General features: G+C 36.7%; 2 pseudogenes; both read left to right on the top strand.

Annotated features, from left to right (window-relative positions):
- Positions 1-1874: 1874 nt before the first annotated feature.
- Positions 1875-3618, top strand: LOC123326395 (annotated as a pseudogene).
- A 2753-nt stretch (positions 3619-6371) lies between these two features.
- LOC123326467 lies at positions 6372-6606 on the top strand (annotated as a pseudogene).
- The last annotated feature ends 4316 nt before the right edge of the window (positions 6607-10922 follow it).

Raw genomic sequence — 10922 nt, 5'->3', positions numbered from 1 at the left:
CTTTGGCTTCCCTGTGGGCTGCGGAAAGCCATCCTCTGCAAATGTCTTAAGCACAATTTGAGTCAAGAAGGTATTTTCAGGGGCGCCTGGGTGGCTCAGTCGGTGACGCGTCTGCCTTCGGCTCAGGTCGTGATCTCAGGGTCCTGGGATCGAGCCCCGCATTGGGCTCCCCGCTCGGCGGGAAGCCTGCTTCTCCCTCTCCCACTCCCCCTGCTTGTGTTCCCTCTCTCGCTGTGTCTCTCTCTTCAAATAAATAAATAAAATCTTAAAAAAAAAAAAAAAAAGAAGGTATTTTCAGCGTGTTAATTAGGCTGCTGCACCTTGTAAAGAAGGAAACCCACAGTCTCTAGGGAATTACACCAAGCAATTGTCTAACCTCCTTGGCTCGCTACTTCGGGGACTGCAAGTACTGAAATCTGACCCAGAGATGTTTCGTAAGGGTTAAACGTTGCTACTTTCCCACTGAATATTTAAATCAAGCATTTTGTGGAAGTGCTGGGTCTAAAACATGAGAAACTTCATGAGAAAACACAGAGGCATCTTCTAAAAGGAAAGCTATTATGTTAGAATAAAACAATGCTAATTTACAGTGAAGTGTATAAATACTCATAAAGGCTATAATTGTATTTGGTAAGAAACTCTACGAGGGAGAGAAGGTCTTCTGTGGATATACATACTTAGGGTGTTTTAAGTATCTTTCTTGGGCAGCATGATGAATAGAAAGACTGTATGGTTGACAGAAAGAAGAGAGAGATCTCGGTTACACTTACAGCCAATTAAGGATACGGCCAGGATTATACAAATGGTGGAAAGTTCTTTACAAATATTTAAGCTCCACATGTCTCCCTCACTACTGTCTTTGTTACTGATTCTGGCTTCATCAGGAAAGACATTCATAAACAAAGAGGCCTTGAATAGGGTGGAAACCAAATTCGGAAGGGCTTGTGGGATGACCTCAGGGTTATTAGTAAAAACAATGGGTGAGGCTTGCTAATGCGGGTCTGCCGTGTATCCCACTGACTGAAACAAACTGGGGCAAACAACCACACCAGGTTTCTCCTGGTGGCTGCTGATACACAGGAAGAAACCCACAGGAAGAAGTTGGCACTCTTTTCCCGGTGAGGTGGCCTTTGTGGACTGTCTTTGCTAGCAATTTAGGAAGGCTGCTACTTTGACAGTTCTTCCTGTCCATCACTTTTTCCAAAAGGGCTCTGAAATTAGAACAGGTGGCCAAGGGATTTAGCACTTTATCCCATTTTTCTTTTCTTCCCTCTGAATTGCTATTTGGACAAAGCTGGACTATAGATCACAAGTGAAGTCTAACTCCAAACAGTCCAGAAAAAAAAAGAGACTAAATAGAATAAGCATTTCCTTACATTAAAAGCTAATGACAAAAACATTCCTTTACTGAAGAAAATTTTTTCTATATGCCATGCTATAATAATTTATAATACAGCATACCTCATTTTATTGCACTTTGCTTTACTGTGCTTTGCAGACATTGTGTTTTCTACAAATTGAAGGTTTGTAGCAACCCTGTGATGAGCCATTTTTTCCAATATTCTCTCACTTCATGTCTCTGGGTCACATTTTGGCAATTCTCATAATATTTCAAATTTTTTCATTATTATTATATTTACTACGGTGATTTGTAAGCAGCAATCTTTGAGCTGCTGTAATTGTTCTGGGGTGCCGTGAGCCACACCCGTGTAAGAGAGAAACTTCACTGATAGATGTGTGTCCTGACTGCTCTACCAACTGGCCATTCATTCCACCAACCGGCCATTCATTCCCCCATCTCTCTCCTTCTCCTCATGCCTTCCTGTCCCCTGACACACAACAATATTGAAACTGGGCCAGTTAACAACCCTACAATGTCCTCTACATGTTCAAATGAAAGGAAGAGTCACACTCCTCTCACTTTAAATCAAAAGCTAGAAATGATTAAACCTAGTGAAGAAGGCATGTCACAAGATGAGATAGGTCAAAAGCTAGGCCTCTTGAGCCAAAACAAAAACAAAAACAAAAAAAAAACACAAGTTGTGAATGCAAAGGAAGAGTTCTTGAAGGAAGTTGAAAGTGCTACTCCAGTGAACACATGAATGATAAGAGTGCAAAATAGCCTCATTGTTCATATGGAGAAAGTTCTAGTGGTCTGAATCGAACCAGCCTCAATATTCCCTTAAGTCAAAGCCTGATCCAGAACAAGGCCCTAACTCTGTCTTCAATACTGTGAAGGCTGAGAGAGGTGAGGAAGCTGCAGAAGAAAGGTTTGAAGCTAGCAGAGGTGGGCTTATGAGGTTTAAGGAAAGAAGCCATCATCATGATACAGAAGCGCAAGATGAAGCAGCAAGTACTGATGTAGAAGCCACAGCAAGTTTTCCAGGATATCTAGTTAAGGTCATTAATGAAGGTAGCCTCACTAATTGACAGATTTTCAGTGTAGATGAAACAGGCTTCCATTGGAAGATGATGCCATTTAGGACTTCCATAGCTAGAGAGGAGAAGTCAACGTCTGGCTTCAAAGGTTCAAAGGACAGGCTGACTCTCTTGTCAGGGGCTAATGCAGTTGGTGACTTTAAGTTGAAGCCAATGCTCATTCACCATTCTGAAAATCCTAGGGCCCTTAAGAATAATGCTAAATCCACTCTGTGGAACAAGAAAGCCTGGATGACAGCACCTCTGTTTGCAAAATAGCTTACCGAATATTTTGAGCCATTGTTGAGACCTACTGCTCAAGGAAAATAGATTTCTTTCCATTTATTCATGAACAATACACCTGGTCACCCAAGAGCTCTGATGGAGATATACAATGAGATTATTGTTTTCATGCCTGCCAACCCAAAATTAGTTCTGCAACCCATGGATCAAGGAGTGATTTCAACTTTCAAATCTTATTATTTAAGAAATACTTTTTTTTTTAAGGCTATAGCTGTCATAGGGAGTCTTCTGACGGATTTGGGTAAAATAAATTGAAAACCTTCTGGAAAGGATTCACCATTTAGATGCCATTAAGAACATTTGTAATTTGTGGGAAATGGTCAAAATATAAACATTAACAGGAGTTTGGAGAACTCCAACCCCCATGGGTAACTGTGAGGAGTTCAAGACTTCAGTGGAGGCACTAACTACAGATGTGGTAGAAACAGTAGAACTAGAATTAGAAGTGGAGCCTGAAGATGTGACTGAATGGCTGCGATCTCATGACAAAAGTTTCACTGATGAAGAGTTACTTTTTATGGATGAGCAAAGAAAGTGGTTTCGTAAGATGGAATCTACTCCTGCAGAAGATGCCAAAAAAGATTGTTGGAATGACAACAAAGGATTTAGAATATTACACAAACTTAATTGAGAAAGCAGTGCAGGGTTTGAGAGAATCAACTCCAGTTCTAAAAGAAGTTCTACTGTGGGTAAATGCTCTCAGACAGCATTACATACTACAGAGAAATTGTTTGACAAAAGAAGAGTCAATCAATGCAGCAAACATCATCATTGTCTTATTTTAAGAAAATTGCCACAGCCACCTTGACCTTCAGCAACCATCACCCTGATCAGCCAGCAAGCATCAACTTCAAGACAAGACCCTCCACCAGCAAAAGATTACAACTCACTGAAAGCTCAGATGATGGTTAGAATTCTTTAGCAATAAAATATTTTTAAAATTAAAGTATGTACATGGTTCCTTCAGACATAATGCTATTGCATGCTTTTTTATGCACTAGGAAACCAAAACATTCATTTGACTTGTTTCATTATGATATTCACTTTATTCCTGTGGTCTGGAACTGAACTCACAATATCGCTCCAAGATATGCTTATAATACCCCTACAGTCACGGTTAGCAGAATAAGTGGCCAGCAACAAAGAGTAATTTCAGGGACTCTAGAACTTTTTTCCTGCCCTATTACCCTTTCCAGAAGACTGGGTTCAAATCCTGACTCCATTACTTATTCACTAGGTGATCCTTCAGTAGGTTATTTTTACCTTTCTGTGCCTCCATTTATTCATCTGGAAATGGAATATATATAATAATAGTATCTACCTCATCAGTTTGTTTGAAGAAGTAAATGATTTAATAAATTCAAAGTGCTTAGAATAATGTCTAGTACATAGAAAGTGCCATATGAGAGTTAACCCATTTATTATTATTACTATGGTACTATTATCATATAAAGATAGAAAGACTTCTGAAAATAAGCATCAGTATACTGGTTAGAGCAAGGAGAAAAGCTGGCCAGTGTGTCTAAAAAAAATACCACTTATGATGGAAGTAGAAGCAAAGGGTTTTAGAAGCTCAAATTTACTAAACAATCTGAGGTCTGGGGAGCTCTCTGAAATTTCAGTTCTTTGTAAATTCCCATGTTTCAGTAGATAGAAAATGTAATGGTGGAAATGGTTTCGTTGCCTGGAAATTGGGACATTTGAGGCTTCTACTCATCTAAAATGACCTAAGTGCATTATATCCACCTTTTAAAAAGTGAAAAAATAATGAAGATTTAATATATGTTTGTTACCTTATTATTATCATTATTCTTCTGGTAACTAGCCCATCCAATTAAATAATCACTGATCACGCACACACTCAGGGATTTGCAAATGATAATGATTTGCTATTCAGGTTTCTAGAGACCTGATTGAAGCGGAAATTTAATTGCATATTTTGACCAAATGCTGAGATCAAAGCTGAATGTCACTGCATCCCTATAAAAATGACAAATTCCTGACAGGATGGATGAAGAAGAGAGGGGGGAGGAGAGAGCGAGAAATACAAATAAATGAAATTACGAATGAAAAATGAAAGGGGAATAATACCATCAAGAAATTAATGCCAACACATCTTAAAATGTAGACAAAATCAACAAAATTCTTGAGTAATATAACTTACCCAAAACTAACTCAAAGAATGAAATAGAAAGCTTGAATATTTCTACAACCACTAAAGAGACTACAAATCTTCCCACAAAAACATCACTCAGATGTCTTTAGTCAAATTCTACAAAATCATCAAAGAACAGATCTTTTCAATCTTATGTAAACTTTCTAGTGAATCAGAAAAGGGGAACAATTCCCAACTAATTTTGATACCAAGTCCAAAAAATGGCATTAATGAGAAAGAAAAATTCATCATCTAATATCACTGATAGATGCCAAAATCCTAAACAACTAATAGTAAGTAGACTCTAAAAATATTAGCAAATTATGAATATAAGTGAATTTCCTTAACATAATAGATGATATCTATAAAAAAATCTACAAGAATACAATTATTAATGGTGAAACATTAGAAGTTTCTTCTTAAAACCGAGAATAAAACAAGGCTATCAACTATGACCACTTTTATCCATCATTATACTGGAGACCTTAACAAGCAATGTAAGGGTGAGGGGAAGAGAAAGATCATAAGGAGGAATAGAAAAGAAGAACAAAACTGTCATTATACGTATATGATGTGGTAGCTACATAGAAAAGTCAAAAGAATATACATACAAATTATAAGAAATAAGAGAGTATATAGCAAGGTTTCCGAATATAAATTCAATAGATCTACGTTAATTAATCTCTATCCAAAAATCAAGGGGAGCTGCTTTAGTGGCTCAAAATCTTTGAAGAGGGGACCCATAGAATGGGGCTCAGTCTTCTGAGAAGGGGCCCTACCCAGGAGGCGGTTATACCTCTAAAGGGAGACAACTAAATTGGGTATGAGAGGGAAGAAGAAAGCTGGAAATTGAACCCACAACTCCTGCCATGATAAAGACCGTATTACTATTACCAGAAAGATACTGGCAAGGACAACAGAGCAGAGATGAAGGTTCTTCTTCCCCTCTTGTCTCCCACCTTCCCTCCAATATCCCTTATTGCAAAACTTAAAAAGAAGCCATTTGGCAAAGGAGAACTACAGTTTGCAGAGACCTAGCCCAGCATCATATGGGAACATATGGAGGGATGGGCTTGGAACAAGAGACAACAGCTTAATAATCTAGCCCATTCTTGTAAAAGATATCTTAATATTTAATATTTAGGTATTCAGAATGTTAGAATATTTAGAATATTTTAATACAAAATGACATTAAAGTAGACTTAACTAAATGGAGAAATATACTGTTTTCATGGATAATACAAAACATCCCAAAATTTATCTATGGGCTCAATGTAATTCCAATCAAAATCACAACAGGTTTATTTTTGGTGAAATTTTCAAAGTAGGATTCTAAAATTTATACGGAAAAGCAGAAGCCAAATAAGAGTGAAGCATTCCTGGAGAAAAATAACAACATATCAAATTAATATTTTGGAAATTTGGGAAATTTTCTTAGTTACTGAAGTAAAATTTATATCCAGTAAAATTCAGTCCTTTTAATTGTTCAGTTTTGAGCTTTGCGCAGTGGCAGTATCGTAGCCAATGAGGTTTATCCGAGGCGCGATTATTGCTAATTGTTCAGTTTTGAGTTTTGACAAATATATATAGTCTATAATCACCATAATCAAGATATAGAAATTCCCTTCCCCAATTCCCAGCCCCTGGCAACTTCTGATCTGACTTCTCTCTCTATAGTTTTCACTTTTCCAGAATGGCCATTTTTAAAATAAGTTTTTTGATGCAAAATTAAACATATTGACCAAGGAAACAAAATTAAAAGCCTAGAAATAGACCAGTACATATAAAAAAATTATATACGGCAGAGATGGAATTGCCCATCCATGGGAGAAGGTAAAATTTTTCAGTAAATGATGCAGAAATAATCAGCTAATCCACATGGAAAAAAATGAAATTGAATTTCTCTCTCATACTACACACAAAATTTAATGGATTAATGACAAATTAAAAGATATATATGAAAGGCTTTTAAATTTTTCAGAAGAAATACTAGACACTATCTTTCTTACTTTAAGATAGAACAATATTTCTTAAACAAGAGCCAAAACCCATTAACATAAAAGACTGACAAACCTAAAGAAATTAAAATTAAGACTTACTGTTTTTCAAAAGACACTATAATAAAATATAAAATAATCCACAATCTGAGAGAAGATTTTTACAACACACATAACTGATGAAAGAATAAAATCTATCAATATAAAGAATCCTTGTAACTTAATAATAAAGAGATCAGCAATTCAATGATCGGGCAAAGCACCAAACAGGCATTTTATAGAAAAGGACTAAAATTGGCTAATTTAAATAGATGGATAGATAGGTAAATAAGTAGATAAAAAGATGCACAGGTAAATACCAAAAACAAAAACACATGGTGTTCAATGGATAAATACGCAAGAGCTCTAACAATACCAAATGTTAGAAAAGATGTAGAAGAATGAAAACAGCAAAGGATGCTGTTGATGAGAATGTGAACTGGCATCACTTTAAAAAGTTGAGAATTTGAGTTTCCTGCAATCCAGAAATTCCATTCCCAGGTATATACTTGTATATATGTGTATATGTGTTCCAGAAGTCTGCAGCTAAATAAAACAAAATGGATGGATCTTAGCAATAATTATTCAAATTACAGACTGCATTACAAACTACAAATGTATTACAAATTATAAATGTATTCATTCCATTTATAATAATATAAATTACACTTGTAATAATACAAATTACATTTGTAATAATACATTAATACAATTAATGTGTTATTAATTGCAATAATTATATATTATTAAATGCAATTAATGTATTTTAAAAGTAAGAATTACAAATATATTAATGCATAGTACATTAAGTATTATAACATTTTTTAAGGCTCAAAACCAAGTAAAGGTGAACAGCATTATGTTTAAAGATCCACGAATATGTGGTAAACTAGGAGGACTTCAGGGTAGTAGCTACCTCTGGGGAGGGAGGCAGGAGGTGGGAACATGAAAACACACAGGTAAACTTCAGTGATATTGGCAGGGTCTTAGATCATAATTTGAATAGAGGGCTCACAGGGGTTTATTTCATTATTATGTTTATAGCGTAAGTAAATGTTACAAAAATTCAACTATTATATGACAAAAGCAAGTCAGTAAGTAAGGAACATTTTTTGAAGGTGCCTAGCTTTAAAAAGAATTTACTAATTTTTGGTTCTAAAATATCTTGCTTTTCAAGATATTTGTTATCACGGGTGCCTGGGTGGCTCAGTCGTTAAGCGTCTGCCTTCAGCTGAGGTCATGATCCTGCTGGTCCCCATGGTCCTGTGATCGAGCCCCTCATCGAGCCCCGCGTGGAGCCCCGCATCGGGCTCCCTGCTCAGCGGGAAGCCGGCTTCTCCCTCTCCCATTCCCCCTGCTTGTGTTCCCTCTCTCGCTGTGTCTCTGTCAAATAAATAAATAAATAAAATCTTTAAAAAAAAAAAAGATATTTGTTGTCAATGGTAAACACTTGAAGATGAATTTAAATTTGCATTGCATAAAAACTAATTTCTTGTTTAAATAGTCAATAATTTTACCTCTGAAGTTATCAGTGCACATCAGAGTGGGGGTGGTTTCCTTTTGAAATTGTATTACAGTGTGCTCAGAGCACTTTCAGAGAGCTGCAGGGAGATGCCTTCTTTCTCAGAGAGCAGTAAATGTGCTCTGCTAAAATCATGGAAAACAATCTTCTTCTACAGCCTCTTTTTGTAAATATTGATGCTTTAGGGACATAATTACTATTTCCCTGTGCTTCCCATTTCTTAAAATAGACTTTTTTTTCAATAAAGATTTACTTGTTGACCCAAATCTGTCAAAACGTGGTTTAATATTCTTTTTAAATTCCTGTGATAAATATGAGCATAAAGATTCATTTCAGTGTCACAATTACTCTGTGCATCAATGAGTATAACAGATTAAGTGCAAAGTTAGTATAAACTGCATTATCTTTGAGGATTTTTAAAAATCTTTTGGGCAGCAAAAGAAAAAAGAAAATAGCTCCATGATCAGACACAAAACATAACAATATAATTAATACATTTTTTATAAGTTTGACACATTACTCCACTTTTTATATGTTTGACACATTTCTTCCCAGCATGTTCAGTATTTTTTATTGAAACCATCTGGCATCCCAATTTTCTGTTTTATTTCTCTTTTGTCCATATTTTTTTTCTTGTTAGTTTTAATGTAATTTTTTTGTTTATTGATATTATATATGTGAGTGTCCTTAAACCCCTCGTAAGAAGATTTCAGGTGTAAATGAATAAAATAACTGAAAATACACTATATACCTATACCTACATACTATTTAAATAAGAAACTAGAAATAATTAAAGTTGAAAGAGTCATTTTACCTAAGGAAAGGGGGGCTGCCTGGTCAGGCAGATCTGGAGTGAATTGCAGGTATGCTTGAGAAGAACAGAACAGCAGAGCAATCAACCCAGGGGACACAAGACTAACCAGTGGATGAAATAATGATACGACCCTATCAAAATATTGGTGTATCTGTATAAATGCATGGTTGCAAACTTCTGTAAAAATGAACGTGGGAGAATACAAATGCTTGACAGCAAGGATGTCCTTAAAATGACAGAGAACTCAGAGGACAACTGGAAGGAGAGAACTCTGTACAATATTGACTGAGCTTCAGGTGCTAAGACCTACTAGTTGACCTACACATAAAATAACCAATCTCCAAAACAACACTACAAGGTAAGCATTACTGTCCTTATTTTACAAATGAGGAAGTTGAAAACTGAAAAGGCAAAGTAATCTGCCTAAGGTTTCATAGTAAGTTGGTCTTATGAATTTTGTACCACCATACAGGATGTATGAAATACAAATGTAAGAAATACATTTTTTTTCTTATTTTCTTTTTTTTTTTTTTTAGATTTTTTTTATTTGAGAGAGAGAGAGAGCACGAGAGGGGGGAGGGTCCGAGGGAGAAGCAGACTCCCCGCTGAGCAGGGAGCCCGATGCGGGACTCGATCCCGGGACTCCAGGATCATGACCTGAGCCGAAGGCAGTCGCTTAACCAACTGAGCCACCCAGGTGCCGCTTTTTCTTATTTTCTAAATCAAATTTAATCATAGTGCTGGACCCCTGACTGGTCTAGGTTCAAACAAAAGTCCCAAGGAAATTGTGCTGTCCAAAACAATTCCTGTGGCCTCTGATTCACACTAGTAACCAGAGATGAGCTACTATTCAAAGCCCCATGATGTCTTAAAATTAGTGAGGCACTAAAAGGTCTTTCTGAAGTCTGGGCACCTTGGTGTCTAATGATTAGTCTTCTCAAGGTCCTCCATGCCATTCCCTTCTAAAATCTGAGCAACGCTTCCTTCTCTGACTTCCAGGTGTTACCAGAGAGGAAGCTGGCTTCCACTCCCCTCTCTCTCAGAGATGCTCTTTCAGTATTAGCCCTTCCAACCTGATTACTGCTTCCCAAACTCTACGTGCATTCAGAAATCACAACCGTCAGAAAACCAGAATGCAGGTAACGGGTAACAACACATAATGGCAGGTTGCAGTCAAGTAGGTGTAGTTACCACAAATTAAAAATGCACTTTGGTAAATATTGCTAGATATTTTATAGTGTTATTAAAAAAACATTTTATTAGACCCTGTTCATAGTTTTAAAGCTTAAGAGCAAGAGAGTCTAGAGAAAATTATGCCTTAATCCAATCTCAGGAAAATGTCAGTTGGGTCAATTGGCCTCATAATGGCTGCCTATCACCCAGCCTCTGGCTGTATATCAGTGGGGTCAGGTTCCATCAACATACATCAATATATTCAAAAGTACACTTTCAGGTATCTGGTACTATTCCATTGCGGCACATCCTGCTTGGCACTTGGTCGACACTGAATACATCATTTGCTGTGTACATTCTATAAGAAATAGAGATCAGCAGGTGGTGAAGATACAGGGAAATCATGTGATTGTATCTATGCTACATTAAGAAAGTTCATTGGCGGGGGGCGCCTGGGTGGCTCAGTCGTTACGCGTCTGCCTTCGGCTCAGGTCATAATCC

The sequence above is a fragment of the Neomonachus schauinslandi genome, chromosome 12 (genome assembly GCF_002201575.2).
Source record: "Neomonachus schauinslandi chromosome 12, ASM220157v2, whole genome shotgun sequence".
Classification (NCBI taxonomy): domain Eukaryota; kingdom Metazoa; phylum Chordata; class Mammalia; order Carnivora; family Phocidae; genus Neomonachus; species Neomonachus schauinslandi.
Note: the sequence above shows the minus strand (reverse complement) of the source record. Positions and strands in the feature narration are given on the sequence as shown.